This window comes from Ambystoma mexicanum, chromosome 2p (genome assembly GCF_040938575.1).
Source record: "Ambystoma mexicanum isolate Mex_15411 chromosome 2p, UKY_AmexF1_1, whole genome shotgun sequence".
Taxonomy (NCBI): Eukaryota; Metazoa; Chordata; class Amphibia; order Caudata; family Ambystomatidae; genus Ambystoma; species Ambystoma mexicanum.
In genome coordinates, this window is record NC_090923.1 from 1381426160 (window position 1) to 1381447241 (window position 21082).

A 21082-nucleotide genomic window follows, 5' to 3' on the forward strand; every position below is an offset into this window, starting at 1 on the left:
ATAGTTTGGAACTTCTCGCTATAACAGAGACTTGGCTCCACGAGGCAGCTGGACCAACCCTGATGTTAGCTGTACCAGAGAGTTACCAAATCCTCAGAGCAGACAGACCCAAGGCCAAAAGGCGGTGGCCTAACCATCATCTCTAAAACTAACCTTCCCATTAGGCTAACCACTCCACCCCTCTGTACATCTTGTGTGTGGGACGTTTCAACCCACTAGTCCAGGCCCTGCAACATTACTGTGCATTGCTTGCAACAGAAACATCAGAATGGCTGCCGGAAAGCATGCTGCTCGCTAAAAATCACCAGAAAGTGCGCAGTAAAAATCTGAAAAATAGGCCGCCATCCACTTTTGCCTATGTCAGTGGTAACCCAGGAGACCACTGCCAAAACCCATCATTTGGCTGCCCACAGAGCAAAATCATTGTTTCTTTTCCAGAGCTGTTTTAAAAATCTGTTTTCCCTGGCTGTCAAATTTGCAACAATCATGGCTCACAAACCACCCAAAAAGATCCAACCTCCTTGTTGGGTGGTGAACATCATTCTACTTCAAGAATCCACATAAATACAATGTCCACAGAAGTATATATTATCTGAACAAAGTCCACTTTTGAGGATGGTTGAGCTGGAACAAATCTGTCAAAAATGGGTGTAGTACCGTTACTCACCTCTGTCAGAAGCTGGCGATTTAAAACCTGTCATGTGTAAGGTTGTACATTGAACTCAAACTATGCCAAAGAAAGACTTGCTATCAGAAGCCCAAGAGGTGGATACAATTCAAAACTATATTCTAAAAAGGCTTGAAGAAATTGATTGATGTATTTGTTAAAAATGTAGGTTTTATTTTAAGACGAGACACTTTTAGACATTGTGTTTAAAAGTTAAAGTTTCCCACACTGGGCTTCAAACACATTCCACACCTCCTCCCTAAACAAAGGAATCTGTTCTCCTGTGCTCTGCTAAGAAACTGGCAGGCTGGTGTGAAAAGTAACTGGGAGGGGCACCCTGGCCTGTTGCTCTGAGTGCAGACAAAGGGCTCCCTTGAGCTGAATGGAGATGCTAATTTGGGGGCGTCAATAGAAACTGCTCTGGCAGGAAGGAGGACATGTGACTCTCCGACTCAGCCAAGACCTTGGAGGCGGGCCAGACTGAAAATGTGGATTAAAACTGGACTAAATATATGTTTAAGGAAAAGACTTAAATTGTGCAGTACTGACAAAAATATGAAATTTAGAGATTATTAAAATGAAAATTTCACTCACATTTTAAAACTAATCTGGAATCTGTGCGATGTTCTGAGACTGAACCACAAATGTTTTTAATATAGTAGCCATTGTGTTGTGCTAGGAACATGAAAAAATACAGAAGTATGACCAGATGGTATGTGCATGTATATGTAAAAAATTGTACAGATCCGAAAATGTGTAACCAACCAAAAGCGCAAAAAAAAGGTCATTTGTGAACCAAAACTGGTAGGAACATGGGACTTGAACAGAGACGTGCCTTAATTAATCTGTGATGTGTATATGTAATATTAACACGTTTTGCATATGGGAAATATGTTTTTAGGGAAAAATAGATTTTCTAAGTAAAAGCAAAGGGGAGGTCCTTCCCTAGGTTGTAAATGGCATCATCACTCCGACAAATGATGACACACTGTTCCCTTCTCAAATCAGGGGACAGGGAATTCTCTGACCTATCAGATCCTTAGAGGGTTGGGCATAGACAATCAGCCTCCCCATCCACTTTGGAAAATGGATAAATAGGGACTGTTGAGGACCCACAGACTCACTCATCAACTGATTCCCTGGCGAAGCACCCTGCAGGAAGAACCAGACTCCAGATCCAGACTGTAGAACCATACTCTAGAACCCTGAAGCAGAGGCCTAATCCAAAAAGCTGAACCCTTTTCAGCCGGCCTTATCTTGCAAACCTGATTTTAACCCCTAAACTTCCAAGGGGCACCACAAAATCCAACAGCCTGGCTGAGCTGCTTTGCTTCTGGCCAAGAACCCGTGCTAGAACCCAAGATCCAGATCCGTCCAGCAGAGCTGTAACCCAGAACCCATCCGGTCCAGTCCAAGAGGCCGCGCAGACCAGAGTGCCTTGCTGAGAGCAGAGTCCAGGTGCCCCGAATCCTGTCCGGTGGCGAGTGAAGTCCAAACCCTTAACCAGATCTTTGACGGGCCCATTCCATTCCAAAGCCATAGGATTGAGTATTTAGTCTAGAACTGTCCATAGTCATCTCTTAGTTTAAAGTAATCCTGTTCAATCCATTTCAACCTATCCAGAACTGCATTATAGAATCTTGTGTCCATCCTGAATTCTTCTCAGTATATAGTCTGATAATTGTAGCGATAATCATCTGTGCGCTGATATTTTCTGAAGAAAGTCAAGTGTCCTGGCGCACAGCAATCCGAGCGGAAGGCGCCCTGTTCTGATGGTTGTCCCGTTGGGTATCTTGCACTTTCATAGCCCCTTAGTATAAGTCCATCTTAGTTCCTAATCTTTAAAGCGCATCTTTCATTTTAAATCTTGACTCGGTTTCTGAAAAATCTACCTTCACAAAAACCTATAACTTTTGAACCGTACGTCCTAGAAACAAAATTTAAATGTCATTTTGAAGCTAACATCCTCCACTTTCCAACAAACCCAAAACGGCATGCAAATTCTGTATCGTGTTTCTGTAATCGCGTTTCCCGCACGCGGAAAAGTTGCCGGATTTTGCATTTGGCTCAATTTCACCACATGTACAAATAGCTACTTCTTGATTTCAACTTCTGAATTTCGTTTTCAATCTGGTAATCATTCTACAATCCTTGCTAGTGTTGACCTGAACATATCCAAAGCAACTCTCACTTGTTATGAATATCATTTAACAAATGAGTCATTTTTTAGCATTTTTCCCATTACATTCAAATCACATTCAAAAGCAATTGACCTGTTTAAAATCATACCTGTTCTAAGCTTGCTGGGGGGAATTGGGATTGAGCTGCATTGTTGATTGTTATTCCTGTTACCTGTGTGCCCTCATTCCATATCTTCATATTGCATGTTGGGGGGGGAGTGAGTACTAACAGGGGAAGAGTGATCATATTGTCTTTTGATTGAAGTCATATCAAGTTGTATTTCTGTGTTGCATTCTTTCATATTACTGCATTTCCTTGAACCACACAAAGTATTCTCTGCTAGATTATTCTTCCTATTCCTACTCCTAATTGATTAAAGAGATTGTTGATATTGTAATATTACCCATTGCTGATCATTTTTCATATTCATAAGTGTGACATTCAGATATTATCCATATTTATAAAAGTGTGATATATATATTGTTCAATTCTTCAAATAAATCTTTTAATTTGCAAAAGAAACCTTCTTGGTTCAGTGAGACTGGGGGGATTCAAAGAGAGGGGCGTTATATAAGGGTACATCATCCAGAATTAAACAAACTTTTGACATAAAAATATATAAATAAGGGTTTCCATTGGGCATCCCATACGAGGCATTGACTTAGTTGGAGTGCTGGATTGAAATCACTTACGTGTGAAATACTCTCAGCTAAATTGCCGCTAACCAATAACCGCACGTTGACTATCCATTTGATTTATAGACCACCAGGACCGCTAGGAACTTTTGAAGACAACCTCACTAGTCTCACAGTGAACAACACCCAACACCACTCCCACACATTGCTGATGGATGACTTCAACATCGGCTTTAATGACCCAGACAACAAACATGCCCACTCTATAATGGCCTTACTCAATGACCATGGGCTTACCCAAAAAGTCCTCTCCCCCACACATCAAAGGCAGAACCCTCGACTGGGTTTCTGAACTTAACTGCAACATTGTCATTAACGACATCATCCCACAGCCTTGGACCTACCACTATCTTATAAATTTCACTGCCACACTTATCTCCTCAGCCCTAAATCCATCAATATGATACCCCTGCTCCCCACTAGAGGCAAAAAAGATATTACTGCAGAAAAACTCATCCCTCTCCTTCCCGCTATCAATGGCCTGGAGAATAACACTGACCCAGACACTCTAGTGGACACCTTCAACAAAGCTATGACCAGTGCACTGGATACCGTAGCACCAACTAAACCACGTAAAGGTAAGCAAGAAGCTAACCTGAATGCCAGGTTCACACCCCAACTCAAGGACCCAAAAAAGCAAAAAAGAAAACTTCAAGCTATCTGGCGCAATTCACCTACCGACAACAAAGCTAAACTAGCTCAACTATCCAAACTCTATAAGAAAGAAATTATCAACACAAAAAAAATCTATTTAATGACAGAATAACTAAAGCCAAATCAAATACTAAAGGAACTTTTCTCCATCCTCAGGGAAATGAAATCCCCCCTCCAACCAGCTGACACTGTCCCTAAGGACAAGAAATGGTGTACTAACATACAAAATGCCATATCCAACAAAATCTCTACCCTCCAACTCAAAATAGCCAAAAAAAAGGACTCTCTGCCCATCACAGACCAACAAACATCCTTGCCTACCAAGCATAACTCTACCTCACCTTTCTGCTTCAAAGCATCTCAATTATTGACACTGAAAAGGTCATTCTCTCGCTGAAACCTTCCAACTGTAAGGGCGACAGTTGCCCAGCACAAAAAATAAAGGACGTGGCTAGGGACCTAGCCCCATTTATCTCAAAGCTCATAAATTCCTCCTTTAAATCCAACACCGTACCAACTAACCTGAAGGAATTCCGGGTCCTCCCCTTACTTAAAAAACAAACCCTAGACCCATCCATCCCAACAAATTACAGACCTATCACCACCGTGCCTTTCCTACTCAAAATCATTGACAGAGTAGCCTACTTACAAATTCAAGATTATTTGGAAGCCAACCACTTGCTAGGCTCCCAACAATCCGGTTTCCGCCCCCTCCATGGCACTGAAACAGCCCTGCTAGAGCTTAAGACTAAAATTGAGGAGTTAAAGGATAGCAGCAAAACAGCTTGGCTACTCTTACTGGACTTGTCAGCAGCCTTTGACTTGGTGGATCATGCAGTCTTATGCAATCACCTTAGGCTCGCTGCCAACTTCACAGGAGAAGCTATAGCTTGGGTCCAATCCTTTCTAGCCAACCGGACTATGAGAGTTTTCTCTACCTCCACCTGCACTGATCCCATTCAAATAACATGTGGAGTTCCACAGGGTCCTGTGTCTCACCCACCATGTACAACATATACACCAAGCCACTGTTTGACAAGTTGGATAGACTGGGTGTCACCTACACTAATTACGCAGATGACACCCAGATCCTCATACCCCTTTCGGGCAACTATGGAACAGACCTGGCCTTGGTGAATAAGATATATATCCTCATTCAGGCATGGATGGCGACTCACGGCCTCTGCCTGAAGGTCGATAAAACAGATCCTGCTCCTAGGATCTGACTCTAACCTAAAAAAGCTCACCCCTAACTATGCATCCTTTAATATTGATAACATTATTAAGGTTATGCCGGAGGTTAAAAACTCTAGTATTCTACCTGGACTCCTCTCTCACCCTTAAGAGGCAAGTCAATTCCCTCTCCTCTACAACAGCTTACAACTGTAAATTAATCCGAGCTGCTAGACCATTCCTCTCTAGAGCCAGCTGTCTCACCCTGGCCAATGCTCTTATGTTTAGACTAGACTATTGCAACGCCCTGTACTCAGGAGCTAACAAGTCGGTCACTGACAAACTCCAAAGACTGCAAAATAACACCTTAAGAGCAGCATTGAACATCCCACTGAGAGAGCATCTCTCTAAATTCCGGACAGAGGCCCACTGGCTTAAAATCAAGGATAGAATCCTCCTTAAAATCACCTCTACCACGTCCAAATGCCTACAAAATCTAGCACATCCTTACCTCTCTGATAAAATTACCAGAAGCTCTACAACCCAACCTACGAGATCTGCTAACACATTTATGCTTGAAATCCCCAGATTTAAACTGACCACGGCCGGCATAACCACCTTCCCCATCAAAGCTGCGCAATCATGGAACACTCTCCCACTTGACCTCAGACGCCCACTACCGTACGGCAGGTTTAGAAGCAATGCTCTCAAATGGCTTTGCACTAATAACCAGTAGCAACCGATTTCCCACCTCACAACCACCCTATCCTTTTGACACCACCCTGACCCCCTCTGCACTCAACATTACCATAGCAACTTACACACCGAACATCTTCTCCATAGAGACAGACACCTTCCTAACATATGCAATGTTAAGCCTGATTCATTTTATGCCTATGACCAGTTACTCTGACCAACTATGCTCTTCTTCCTATGGACAATTGCCTGTACTGTACTATATTCTGCATTCTACTTTGTACTTATCTGTACTGTAACCAAGCTTCGAGACTTCTTGTACTGCTGCGCCCGGCTGCCCAAGGGCTTGGTGCGCATTATTCATTAAACAAACCCCTTAACCCTTGAGGTGATCATGACAGAAGGGCACATTTGCTATGAAAGTTGGAGTTGCCCCTGTGCCTCGAGTAGAGTGTGATCTAGGCTTGAATGACAACCTTCTCTTAGCAAGAGAAAAGCAAAGTTGGATGCAGTGGACAATCCATTTTGCAATTGGCAATTTAGAGATAGGGTCACCTTATCTTCCTGTGGCGTATGGAGTCAAGAAAACTGTTTGATAGCTTTAGTCTTTTGCAGGTGGTACATGACAGTTCTTCGTACATCCGTTGCATGAAGGCTCTTTTCTGCTGCTTTTGTTGGGTGTTGGAAAAACACACGAAGATCCATGGACTGGTTTACATGAAATTTAAATATACATTTTGGTGAAAACGGTGGACGAGTGTGCAGTACTTACTACCTTGTCCTAGTGGATAACAGCAGGGTCTTGAACTGATAGAGCCTGCAGTTCACTGACCCTTCTGATAGCTGTAATATAGGAAAAGTGGTCTTATATGTTAGATGTTTAAGAATGCCTTTGTGCATAGGCTTGAAGGGGGCACCCATGAGCCTTGTAAGTGCAATGTTTAAGTCACAGCCGGGAGTAGGATTAGAATAGGATTAGAAAATGGAGAATATCATGAAGGCTTTAACCACTTTCCTTCACAAGACTTTGCTCTGTGAGGTGGTGTATGCTTAGAGAGCAGCTAGGTGTACTTTCAGTGAGTTAAAGACTAAGCCTGAGTCTAATAGATATAGTAGATAGTGAACTATATTTGATGGTGAGCATTCAATTGGATTGAGTAAACGTGCTGCACCATAACACAAAACTCACTTGTTAAAATAGCAATGCTTTGTGTTAGGTTGGCGTGCCTGTTGGATTTCCAAGCATCTTTGGTCTAGATTCAGGTGACCAAATTTTATGACCTCAGGAGCCAGGCTGCTAAGTTCAATGTCTGAGGGCACAGGTGAGCGTCATCCCTTGATCTGTGTTAACAGGTTGGCTGGACATTTAGTTTCATGGGAGGACACAGGGACATCTGCAGGTGTGAGAACCAGGTTTGTCGCGCCCACATTGGAGCTACCAGGATAAGTGTCACTTGGTCCTAGTGTAGCTTGTGGACTATCTTGTTGAGAAGAGCTGTTGGGGGGGAAATGCGTAGTTAAATCTCCCTGACCAATTCATTAGTAGTGCATTCAATTTCTGGGGAAACCTGGACGTATAAACTAGGCATTGTTTTGTGTGTTTATTTTGGCATTTGTAAAGCGCACCTAACCCTGAGGCATCTGAGCGCTGTAATTCTTAGGTGCTACAAACATATTATCAATAGCATTAGCATAGTTGAGGTACAAAATAATACATAGATATGCACACAAATAGTATAGGATGAAGTAGCATGCAAATTGAGAATATGCAAACATTGGGTTATGTTTGTTTGGTCAAATGTTCGATGACAATATGGGTAGGTAGGGAACAATCACGTTGTGTGGCACAGTGTGTGAAAGTGTGCAGGTAAGGGTGCGGCAGGTGGGTAGTATTGGTTATGAGGATGTGTTGCTCTAATGAGAATAGTCTGGTTTTCAGATTTTTGTGGAATGTCCAGCAAGAGGATAGAGATTTTAGGGATATTGGTAGAGCATCCCAATGTGTTCTCCGCTAGCGCTCTCTTTAGTAGTTAATAAGTCCATTTCTGGGAAACCCTGTTGGGTAGCAGGTCTGTTTAGTTGCCACTCGTGTTCCGAGGGTAGTACCACACTTCTGCTTAGTACGTCAGCCAGTGAATTGAGTTTCCCCTGGAACATGTTGTGCTAAGAGAAACCTGTGTTTTAGACCCCAGAGCCAGATGTTTCAGGCTAGTTTGGACAGCCCTGGATAATGTGTCCTACCCTCTTTGTTTATATAAAAGATGACTGTGGTGCTGTGTCAGGATGAGTACTGTTGTGTAATGATACTTGAATCCTTGAAGTACGTTGAAGACTGCTAGCAGTTCCACAAGGTTGATATACTTCTTGGTTAATGTCTGTGTCCACACCCTGTGTGCAGTTAGATGGAGAAAATGAGCTCCCACCTCGTTAGGGACGCATCTGTTGCAAGAGTGGCTTTGATTGCTGGTGTGTTGAAAGGTGATGGTCTTTGGACCACCATTATAGCGATAGAAATAGATGTTGCGAAACCACCACTAGATCGACATCCCGCTTGCTAGCAAACATTGTTTCACTAACCACTCTTGCATTGGAAGCATGCACGGTCGGCGTGTGACACTTGATAAATGCAGGAAGCCATCATTCCTAGAAGGCACATTGCTTTTTGCACCGTTACTTGATGACCGGCTACATACTGGGGTATTTGAAGCAGCATGTCTTGAAGCCTATTGTTGTAGGAGAAGACTTGTCCATCGTTTGCCTTGATTAGTGCCCATAGGAATTGTTTTGCTTGATACTAGACTTGATTTCTTGTCGTTTATGGAGAAGCCCAATTGGAACAGCAAATCGACTGTCCTTTGGGTGTTTTGTAGGCACCTTTGAGGTGTGTCTTCTGTTATTAGCCAGTCGTCCAAGTATGGTTTTACTAGAATGGACTCCCTTCATAAGTGGGCCGCTACTACTGCTAGGACCTTTGTGAATACCTTGAGGGCTGAGGCTATGCCGAATGTTAGCACTTTGAATTGGTAGTGCTTGTCTCCCCACTTTGAATCCAAGGTATTTTTGTGTGCTACTAACATTGAAATTTGAAAGCATGCATCTTTCATGTCCAATGTTGCATTGTAATCCCCTTTTTTTAACACGGGGATTACTTCCTGTAATTTGATTCATCCAGAATTTTTGAGGCTTGACATACGTGTTTGCAGGTCGCAAGTCCAGCACTGGCTGCATCGTTAGATTTTTTCTTTGGAACAAGGAAGTACACTGAATAAAAGCCTTGATCCTCCCCAGCAGATGGCACCAGCTCGATTGCTCCCTTGTCGAGAAAGGTTTTGATTTCTTGTAGTATACGAAAATGTTCGGGAGACATTTTCCTCGCACGTGGTGGATGATGGCATGGTGATTGGAGAAACTCTATGGGGTATCCTCTTGCCACTGTTAGGAGGACCCAGCGATCTGTAGTTATTCCCTCCCATTACTGGGTAAAAGGTTTGATATAACCCCCGACCAGGAAAGCATGGGAGGGAACTATAAAATCGACTTGTCATTTGTTGGCTGGGGTTGTAGTGCCTCTAGAGGCTGCAACCCTGCCTCGCCCTTTTCCTCTGCGAAGCCCCCTCTGCTTGTACGACCGATAGGCGGTCGAATGCGGCTGGTCTGTAAAATGATTAGCCTGAATTTCCTGATCCTGGCTGATTGGACTTACTGAAGCCAGAGGTACGAAAGGTACAGGTCATGTTAAAAGTTTCCCTTTGAACTTTATGGTTGGTAATTTGTCCAATTGTTTTAATGGTTGTGTGCTCTTTTTTGGCTGTCTTGTTGTTCAACCACTTTTCCAAAAGGGACAGTCTTCATATTGACCATATTGATTAAAGCCACCCGAGTTTCAGGTTTAAATCCTGAGTCACAGAGCCAAGTGTGTCTTTTGAGGAGTGTACCCTCTGCAATGACTTTTTCTGATGTGTCTCCTGAGTCCAGAAGGTTTTTAAGGATGTTCTGAGCAACTTGCTTGCCTTCTGAAAGGATTTATAGCAAATGTGATCTTGCTGGTTCGAGTACAGAGCCTAGCATCTTAAGAATCTCATCCCATAGGGTGGTATCATAGCTTGCGAGCAATGTAGTAGTGTTCGCAATTTGGGCTATATATGCACCTGAGGTTGTAATGCTCGTTCCCAGGGTGCAAATGTGTTTGCACTCCTTGTTTGGTGGTGCCTCTGAGGTAGAGAGTGGAACACCAGCTCCCTTTCTGGTGGTAGTGATCACAAGGGAGTCTGATTTGACATGGACCTTTATATAGAGGGGCTTAGATGGCGATGGTTTGAAGACCTTATCCACTCTCAGATTCACTGGTCTTGTGTAAGACTGCGTGGAAAGAGAAAGAAATCCTCTTTTTAATTGATTGGAGCAAGGGGAAAACCTGGCTGACTGGCTTCTTTTTATTGAGAATATCTTCAACAGAAATCAGAGCTATGCGGCACTGCTTCTTCTGTCCATTTGTTTTTTAAGCAGATTATATAATTAATTAGTCATCAAGAGGGGAAGTATGACCAGGATCTGCAGCTGCAATGTTTAGGGCATCAATGATGGTGACATCTTGGTCATCAAGGTATATATCATCTGGATCATGACTGGGGCCATTCGGGTCACCATATCAGATGTCCTAGTCTGCCTTGTCAGGCGGAGTGTCATCAGGTTGCGAGCTTTGGGAAGCGCCGTCAAAAGTATGGGTGGGTGTGGGAGTGGACAATGGGATAAGCTGTGGTTGTTGAGACTAGAGTGCTTGTGCCTCTCCGAGGTCTAAGTTTCTTTGCCGAATGTGATACTTATTCATGAAGTTTACGAAGGATGAAACCTTGTCCATAGTCTCCTCAAATCTTTCCTTGGTCCAGTTGCCTGTTTTAGGGATATCTGGCAAAGGAAAAACAATAGCCTCTGCGTCTCAAGTAGGCAGAGGTTCCTTTCTTGGTCTTTACTTTTGTAAGGATTTAGAAAGATGGGGCATGGGCTTCTAGGTATCCTTTAGCAGTAGGAGTGTGTTTTATGGCAGTGTGCCGTCTTATGGTGCTTTTCCGTCAGTGTTTTTTTTTTGACTAATGGTTTTTGCATACACGTTGCCGGCAGTTTTTTCTTGTCCTGCCACCGGCGTGCAGCCTTCCTTCGATGGTTCAGTCGAGGAGCAGTCTTGGGTTATGTGCTTGGGTGTGGGCGTCAATGTCGCCAAACGCCTTCCCCAAAGCAGTAACGCTGTAATTGCTATCAGGGTGGGATGGATGCGTGATAGCCTGATGGTTCCCTCAAGGTGTTTTTGTGCTCCGAACTGGAGCCTTTGCTGCCCTGTCCTTCCGGATCAGATCCAAAGAGATCAGCGGCAGTCTCTGACTCTGCCATCATGGCATGTGTCGCCCACCGATTTGACGCTCTTTAAGAGTCTTACGTGGAAACAGTTTACAAGATGCACAATGGCTCTCAAGGTGATCAGGGGCAAGGCAGTGGTTGCACACACTATGGGTGTCTTTCCACCAAATTTATAATTACACTTTGGGCAGTATTTAAATGAAGTACGCTCCATGTTTCAAAGTGAAATAAAGCGCAGCAGACAAAAATAGTAGAAGCAGGAATGGGGTTATACATTCTCTATTTGAAATATCAGTCATCCCCCCCTCACTCTCCCTACTGTTAGTCTGAAGTCAGGTGTAGGCCAAAGCCCGTCGGAACACATGCCTGTTCTGCTCTCGAGTCTTCCATCGAGATGTTGCATCAAGCAGTTATCGTAAAGTTGTAAAAAAGGATTATTAACTCAGAAGAACAAGTTACTTACCAACTGTAAAGTTCTTTCGATTGGATGTTCCTCCCACGTATTCCTCATTTTAGATATATCCTTACCTTTAGGTTTCGCCTTGGAAAATGTTCTCTCTCCAGCAGAGGGTGCTCCACTCAAGGCCGTTGAGCACCAACATCATCCCCTGTATAAGAGCCTTGAGCGCGCCCGTTGGCTTCAGTTCTGTTTTTTCGTATATTATAGTCCATGGATTTTGATTAGTTAATGGCATGCCTCTTTTGACCCAAGCCTTAAGAGTTTAGAGTGTAATTCACGTAAACTGTACTGTGGGGTTAGGATGGGAGGGTCGATGAGGAATACGGGGGAGGAACATCCAATCGAAAGAACATTACAGTTGGTAAGTCACTTGTTCTTCGAATGGATTGTGTCCTCCCACGTATTCCTCATCTTAGATAGACTCCCAAAGCAGTTTTGTATTGGAGGTGGGAGTACAGTATCTTTTTTAATCGTGTATAGAATGGAGTACAGATTTAGTAAACAGACCTCCTTGAGAAAAAGTCGAGTCCAATGCATAATGTTTTATAAAGGTGTGCATGGATGACCATGTGGCTGCTGCACACAATCTTGTACAGGGACACCGCTTTTTAGTGCTGTTGAAGTTGCCATGCCCCTGGTCGAATGAGCTATCAGTCCATCAAGTGGTTCCTTTCCAGCCAATCTGTAACATTCTGTTATGGCTATAATTATCCATCTGGATAATGTTTGTTTAGTTACCGGAAGGCCCAGTTTACGTCCAGTGTATCCCACGAAAAATTGATCACACTGATGAATTTTTGCCAATCTTGAGATGTAAAAACTAAGAGCTCTCCTGGGATCTAGTCTATGAAGTCGCTCCTCTTCCTTGCTTGCATGAGGAGGATGGTAAAACGTAGGTGAAGTTATTTTCTGTGACAGATGAAAATCCGAAACAATTTTTGGCAAAAAAGAAGGTTTAACCCTATAAAAGACGGTGTGAGGATTGCTCGAAAGCGCCTGCAATTCACTTAGCCTGCAGGCTGATGTCAATGCTACAAGGAGTATTGTTTTCAAAGTAAGGAGCCTTAGTGGACAAGAATGCAAAGGCTCAAATGGAACACGTGAGAAATTTTAGAACCAAGTTTAGATCCCACACTGGAACCTGGAGAGGTATTGGGGGAAAAACATTATTAAACCTTTTAGGAATTATTATCAAGGGTAAAGTAAGATTCTTCTTCAGAAGAGCGCTTAAAGATGGATAGCGCTGTGAAGTATCCCTTTATATTCCCAACCTGGAGCGCCAGATTGGCTAAATGTAACAGAAAAGATAAAATTGTGGGGATATTACATTGAAATGGGTCCACATTCTTTTCTTTGCACCAGTTACTGAACTTGTTCCAACGGCACCGATACAGAGATTTGGTTGCTGGCCTTCTGGCCGAAAGCAAAATCTCCATCACGTCATCCGGAAGAACACAATAATTGTATCTCAGCCTTTCAGAAGCCATGCGTGAAGGTGGAGTGTTGACCTCCGGATGGAGAACATGACCTTCCCGTCGCGAGAGAAGATCCTCTCTTCTTGGAAGACGTATTGGAGGGCAGATGGACATGTCCAGAAGGTGCGGGTACCACGTTCTCCTGGCCCAATCCGGGTCAATTAGGATCATGGTTTTCCCGAACTTCCTCAACCTCCTGATTACATGAGGGATCACAGGGATTGGAGGAAAAGCATACAGAAGTGGAAACTCCCATTCCACCACGAACGCGTCTCCTAGAGCTCCTCTCGGGGGAAATTCCCTTGAGCAATGCAGTACAGTTCGCACTTCCGGTTGGCCCTGGTCGCGAACAGATCCACTTGAGGGGTTCCCCAAAGGGTGAAGATCTTTTGAATGACTTCCTGAACTATCTCCCACTCGTGAGAGACTGTGCTCTGCCTGCTCAGAGCGTCTGCTGTTGTGTTTTGCTCTCCGGCTAGATGAATTGCCGATAGAGAGATCCCTTCTTGTATTGCCCAGAACCAGAATTGCATCGCGACGACGAGGGCCCAGTGGAGCAGCGACCCCGTGGAGAAGTGGAGAAGTGACCCCGCTCCTCCTCTCTTGTTGAGATAGTACATGGCCACGGTGTTGTCCATCATTGTCAGAACATTCTTTCCCCGTACAGAGGGCAGGAAGGCCTTCAGCGCTAGTCTGATTGATCTCAACTCCAAAAGACTAATGTGTAGTTTGGACTCCGATGGAGACCAACGTCTGCTCATTGTCAGATCATTGATATGGGCTCCCCACCCCGTAAGTGAGGCGGCCGTCACTACTGTTATCTCCGGCCATGGCTGCCAAAAAGATTCTCCTCCGAGGATATGATGTCTGCAAGCCCACCATTGCAGATCCTGTGCTACTTGGACTGGGACCTGCAGCAGATCTGACATTCTCCTGAGAATTGGGACCACTGAGTTCTGAGAGCCCATTGAAGAGATCTCATTCTCAATCTGGCTTCTGGCACTAGAAAAATGCAGGATGCCATCAGACCGAGCAACCTGAGAAAATCGAAGGCCGGAACATATTAGGCATTCTGGAATTTTTTTACCATCTGCAGAATGTGGTGAGCTCTCTCTTCGGGAGGCGAGGCTTTGCCCGAGCAGGTATCCAGGACTGCTCCTATAAACTGGAGTTTCTGTGATGGTATCATGTTTGACTTTTTTAAAATTCAGAGAAAAACCTAGTTTGTGAAGGAAGTGACAAGTCTTGGACAGATGCTCCAGGCCCTGTTCTGGAGAACGTGCTCTGATCATCCAATCATCCAACAAGTTACTTACCTGTAACTGTTGTCCAGCATGGGTCTGGCATGGATTCACATGCTCATGAATTCCCCGTCGTCAGGGTGGGAATCCTCGGTAAAGAAAAAATCAGTATCAGTTTTGTTTCTGATCTGTCTTTCTTAGTAGTAAAAAATCACTGATCTCTGGGTCATACTGCCCCCAGCCAATGACTGCCCTCTACCTAAGCCCCTCTACCTAAGCCCCTCCCCTGGCAGCCATCCTCAGATTTGGTAGCACGTAAAGTGGCAGTATGACCAAGTGAAGAGCCGCAGATGGGAAGGAGGGAGGGTTCGCATGTGAATCCATGCCAGACCCATGCTGGAGAACAGTTACAGGTAAGTAACTTGTTCCTTCTCCAGCATGGGGTCTGGCATGGATTCACATGCTCATGAATATAAGAATACATAGCAGTATACACATGCACAACCACGGGAGGTGCCAACAGGCTCAACATTAAGCAATACAACAACTCAACATTAAGCATCTCTTACCTCCTCACCAGGCTCACCTTAAGCGATCAGGTTGCGCAGCACTGCTTGGCCAACCCTGGACTCCTCCCTCGAGTCCCGATCGACGCAGTAGAATCTTGTGAAGATGTGCGTCGACCTCCACGTAGCAGCCCTGCAGATGTCCAGCAGGGGCACACCAGACAGGAACGCCGTGGTAGCAGCGATCGCTCTGGTCGAATGGGCTCTCGGACGGCCGGACAGCGGTCGGTTTGCCAACCGGTGACAGTGCATGATGCAGCCGGAGAGCCATCTGGAAATGGAAGCCTTCGAGAGAGCCTTCCCTTGATTCACAGCTCCAAAGTGCACAAACAGCTGTGATGTCTTCCGAAAACTCTTCGTGCGGTCCACGTAGAACTTCAGCGCTCTAGCCACATCCAGCGAGTGCAAAGTCCTCTCGGCTGGAGACGAAGGGAAGAAAACTGGCAACACCAAGGGCTCGTTGAGGTGGAAGTCCGACGGCACCTTGGGCATAAAGGAGGGGTGCGTCCTCAGCACCACCCTCGTGTCGTGAAAAGTCAAGTATGGAGGCTTGCAAGATAGGGCCTGATCTCTCCAACTCGTTGTGCGGAGGTGATGGCCACAAGAAATGCTTGCACGACAGGAACTTCAACGGCGCCGAATGCATAGGCTCGAATGGGGCCCACATGAGCCTGGACAGCACCACGTTGAGCTCCCACGCCGGGGCAGGGGCAGGGGCCTTCACCGGCGGGAACGATCGGAATAGTCCCTTCATAAATTGCTTCACCAGGCGATGAGACCACAAGAACGCCCGTCCTGTAGTCTGGTGTATTGGGAAATGGCCGCCAGATGTATCTTGGAGGCGTGAGCCAGTCCAGCTTCGGCCAGCGACAGTAGGTACGGCAATACTTGAGGGGCTGTAATCCGCAGAGGGGTAATCTTCTGTGCACGGCACCAGACAGAGAACCTCTTCCACTTATGTCCATAGCATTTGAGAGTTGAGGACACCCTGGCTTTTGCAAGAACCTCTCTGCAGTCAGCCGGGATATCGTATCCTCCAAACTCTAGTGCTGCAGGAGCCAAGCCTGCAAGTTCATCGACTCCGGGTCGTGATGGAGAATGGCGCCTCCTTCTCTGGAGAGAAGATCCGCGTCCGTCGCCAGCTTGATAGGTGGGGACGCTGACAAGTCCAGAAGGTCCGGGAACCAGATCTGTCTCAGCCATGCCGGTGCGACGAGGATCATCCTGCACCTGGGCCTATTGAGCTGGTTAATGAGGCGGAGCAGCAACGGCAACTGAGGGAACGCGTACAGGAACAGGCCGTCCCAAGGGAACGAGAAAGCATCGCCCATGCTCCTCGGTTGTGCGAACCTGCTGGCGAACCTCTGGCACTTGGGAGTTCGTTGCTGTCGCAAACAGGTCGATCTGGGGTTTGCCCCACCGTTGAAAGAGCTGATCCACCTGGTCCTGGCGTAGTTCCCACTCGTGGCACGAGCGCAGCTCCCTGCTTGAGTGAGTCGGCGATGGTGTTTTTTATTCCCGCCAGGTGGAAGGGAACCAGAAACATCCCCTGGGCGACGGCCCAATGCCACAGATCCTGGGCCTCCTTGGATAGGGCTGGGGATCTGGTGCCTCTCTGCTTCCGGATGTAGAACATTGTGGTGGTGTCGTTGGTGAAGATCCTCACCACTTTGTCCTTGAGGGACGGAAGGAACGATTTGAGCGCCCACAACACGGCTCGTAGCTCCAGGACGTTGATGTGAAGAGACCTCTCCTCCGGGAGCCAGAGGCCTCTTGCGTGGAGATCTCCGGTGTGGGCCCCCCATCCCTCCAGGGAGGCGTCCGTCATTACCGTCTGATACGCCGGGGCCTGAAAGTCCATGCCTGCTGCAAGGTGCGCATGGGCACCCCACCATAGAATTGCCCGACGGAACTCCTCGTCGAGCGGGATCCTGTCTTCGAAGCAGCCCGCGGCTTAAATCCAGCAGGCGTCGAGGAACTCTTCTAGCGGATGCATCCGAAGTCTGCAAAGGGGCACGAGGACATCATCCCCGAGGAGGGACTTGATGGACCTCACTCTGGCCACATTCGTGGCTAACGGGCACTGCACGTTGCCCAAAATGGCCTTCGTCCTTTCTTCCGACAGAGATGCCAGTCGCTTCACTGTATCGAGATTCGCTCCCAGAAAACAGTGCCACCTGCGACGGGACCAGATGGGATTTGGGGTAGGTGATGGCGAATCCCAGCTCCGTGAGCAGGCAGACAGTCCTCGCTGTGTGTTCGACGGCGAGTCCTCTTGACCTTGCACGGATTAGCCAGTCGTCCAGGTAGGGGTAGACGTGGATCCCTTGCAGGCGCAGCCGCGCCGCCACAGGTGCGAGGCACTTGGTGAACACCCTGGGTGCCGACTTTAATCCGAACGGCAGGGCTCTGAATTGGTAGCCCCTGGACTACGAATCTGAGGAACTTTGTGTCCTTTTAGAATGGGGATGTGGAAGTAAGCATCTTCCAGGTCCAGTGACGATAGGAAGTCGCCCTCCTCCAGCTGTCCCAGCACGTGCTGGAGGGTGACCATCCTGAATTTCTGTGTCTTGATGTACTTGTTCAACCGACGCAGGTCCAGGATGGGGCGCCAACCGCCTGTCTTCTTTCTGACGAGGAAGTATCTTGAGTATACTCCGGAGCCCCGGAGCATCTTGGGGACGAGCTCGATGGCACCCTTCTTGAGCATCGCCCTTACCTCCAACAGCAGTTGACGGACGTGATTCTCCTTCCTGGCCACGGGAGGAATGCGTGTCCAGCACCCAACGGTCGGTGGAGATGGACTCCCACACGCTGACGAACTTCGTCAGCCGGCCTCCCACCGGGGTACTTCGGTGGGGGCCCGACGCTACGACTGGTTCAGTCCTACTTGGAAGAGGCCTTGCCGCCTTGGCCTCCTTGCCGACGGCAGCAAGACCCTCCTTGCTTGCCACGGCCTCTTTAGGCCTCCTGGGATGAGGAGCGGGCCGCCTGGTGGTAAGTAGAAGAGCTGCCGCTGGATCCCTTGGAGGCTCCCTGTCTGCCTCCAGAGCTCCGAAAGGGCCGCCGTTGCTGAAGGACTCCTAGGGCTCGGGCTGTTTCCGTGTCTGTCTTGATGGCCTGGAGGGACTCCTCCACCGTCTTTCCAAACAGGTTGTTGCCGTCGAACGGCATGTCCAACACTCTGGTCTGGACGTCCTGGCGAAAGTCCGTCGCCTTGAGCCATCTTTGTCGTCAGAGGCAAACCCCGTTGCCCAGTTGGCGAAATCCAGTATCGGCAATGTCCGTTGCCACCGCTATGGCGTGATCCGACGCCACGTCTCCTTCCTGCAGAATCTTTAGGGCCTCCGCCCTCTTGTCATCCGGTAGGAAGTCTAGCAGAGGAGCTATCTTGAACCAAAGCTCCCTGTCGTAACGGGCCACAATCGCTAAGGCATTGGCCGCCTTAATCGTCGTCACCGCCGACGAGATGACTCGTCGTCCCATGAGTCCAACTTCTTGCCCTCGCTGTCCGGCAGGGAAGTGTAACTTGAAGCCGCCGCACCCGCTGCTTTCTTCTTGGCCGCTGCCGAGACGACAGAGTCCGGCGTGGGCTGGGCCCTGAGGCACAAGAGGGCGGCATCGGGGACCCGGTACTTCTTCTCGTACCTGTCCCTCTTGGCAGGTGTCGTGGAAGGGTTCTTGAGGATAGCCAGCCCCTCGTCCCAGAGGTCGTCGAGCAATGGCACAGCGAGGACAGTCTTTCTCTTGGCCTCTCGTCGTTGGTAAAGAAAACCTTTTCTGTTCCTCAGGGCAGAGCTCGGATGCCCTGGCTATCATGGCGTGAAAAGAGCCAATTTCGTCGGGTGGAGAGGCCCGAGGGAGGGTGATGACGGGATGGCCGTTGTATCATCGCCGCCGTCGTCCATCCCCGACACTGTATCCGTCGCCGTATCCTCCCGAGGGTCCGGCGAGGGGGATGAGGAGTCCACAGGCCTCGCGGGCACGAAGGGCGGAGTGGGGTGGACTCTCCTCCGCTTGTTCGGAGGGCTTCCCGATGGGCCTGGTTCTGGATCCTCCGTCGGGGTCTGTGGTAACCTCGTCCTTATCTCAGTACATAATCATTGGATCGCCAACAAAATGGCCGCCAAGCTATCCTGGGGCTCGGGTAATGGCTGCGACGGACGGGATGGCTGCTCCACTGGGCCCTCGTCGTCGCCATCTTCGATCACATCAGCGGGAACCTTCCCCTGGGATCGAACCTTCTCGAACCTCTCGTTGAGGCCTATGAACCTCTCGTTGAGGCCTTTCACGGTTTCCACCATATCCTCCTCGAAGGCTGAATCAGAGTCCATAATGGCCACTAGCCCCCCCCCCCTCTTTTTCCTCCGGGGTCTTCACAGGGGTCTTAATGATGGTTTGGAAAGAGGATTCCCTCCGCGGCAGCAAGGAAACTCTGGGCCCGAGTCCGTCTCCACTGGCATAGCCTCTGCCGGCTTCGCCAGGGCCGCTGCGACAACCTCGATAGAGGCCTTTGCCGGGTGGATCAAGGCCCTCACCACCTTAGGTGCGTCCTGGGCCTTCGCTTTGGGGGGAGGGTCATCGCCCCGCCCCCCCTCGGCTCCCTTCGAGATCGACGGGTGCCTCTCCAGAAGCTTACCCGGGTTCTCGGACTTCCTCTTCCCCGAACCAGAGCGCTGGCTCGTGGTTGATCGTGCCGGGGAAGTCGCGCCCTGCCTGGCAGCCGAGGAGCCCGACCTTTCGGCGTTCCTGGTGCCCGCGGACTCGCGGTGTTTGGCCTTCTGTTGGGCCCCCGTAGCCGGGGTGCCCTCACAGGACTTAGAAGACCGCTCAGACTTTTTCTTTGCCTTCTCACCTGCTGTGCCCTTCTCCAGCCAGGCGGCGAGGCGGGAACGACAATCTTGCTTGGTCCGTTCCGACAGGTTCATGCAGAACGCACAGTCCTTCTCCATGTGAGTCTTGTCCTCATGAAGGCAGTAGAGATCTCGAATGCTCGTCCTCGAAAACCTTTTGCAATCCGCATCCTGGGCAGCTCCTGAACAACTTGGATCCGGGCGTCGACCTTCCCTTGTCCATGTCCGTTGAGGTAGGCCACAGATCTTCTGGAATCCTCCAAGAAGCGCAACTCGACGAAAATTCACCCTTGAGGGGAGTAGAAGAATTCCGAATCGGGTCCCCGTTATCGGAAGTAGAAACGGTGGAGCTTGAGGCTCGATTAACTGAAAAAATGAGAAGAATCTCATTAAAAAGCACGAAAACGCAGTAAAAGCTCGAGAGCTAAAACACGAGGACTCCCAACACTTCAACGTGCAGTAAAAATCTGAGGCTGCTGCCAGGGGAGGGGCTTAGGTAGAGGGCAGTCATTGGCTGGGGCAATATCACCCAGAGATCAGTGATTGGTTACTACTAAGAAAGACAGATCAGAAACGAAACTGATACTGATTTTTTTTCTTTACCAAGGATTCCCGGCCTGATGACGGGGAATTCACGAGCATGTGAATCCATGCCAGACCCCATGCTGGAGAAAGGGGTAGACATGAATCCCGCCCTCTCCTGAGACTCGCTGTCACCACCGCCATAAACTTGGTGAAAACTCTTGGGGCGGAGGTCAACCCGAATGGCAGAACTCGAAACCGATAGTGAGAATTGCAAATCGCAAACCTCAGGTACTTTCTGTGCTTAAGATGGATTGGCACATGAAAGTAAGCATAATGAAGGTTCAATGATACCAACCAATCCTGGAGTTGGAGAGCCTGAAAGATCTGCGAAAGTGTGACCATCTTGAATTTGTCCCTTCCTTAGGACAAGATGGGTCTCAGTCCTCCGTCTTTCTTTGGAATAAGGAAGTATGGGGAATACCAACCCTTGTCCTCTCCGCTACAGGTACATGTTCTATTGCACCCTTCTGTAGCAGGGTTAAAA

At 47.9% G+C, this 21082-nt stretch overlaps 1 protein-coding gene across 3 annotated transcripts in view; it reads right to left on the bottom strand.

Moving 5' to 3' along the window:
• The window catches only part of KLHL18 (kelch like family member 18), a 590797-nt gene that overhangs the window by 384709 nt on the left and 185006 nt on the right, over positions 1-21082 (bottom strand). The window lies entirely within an intron of this gene.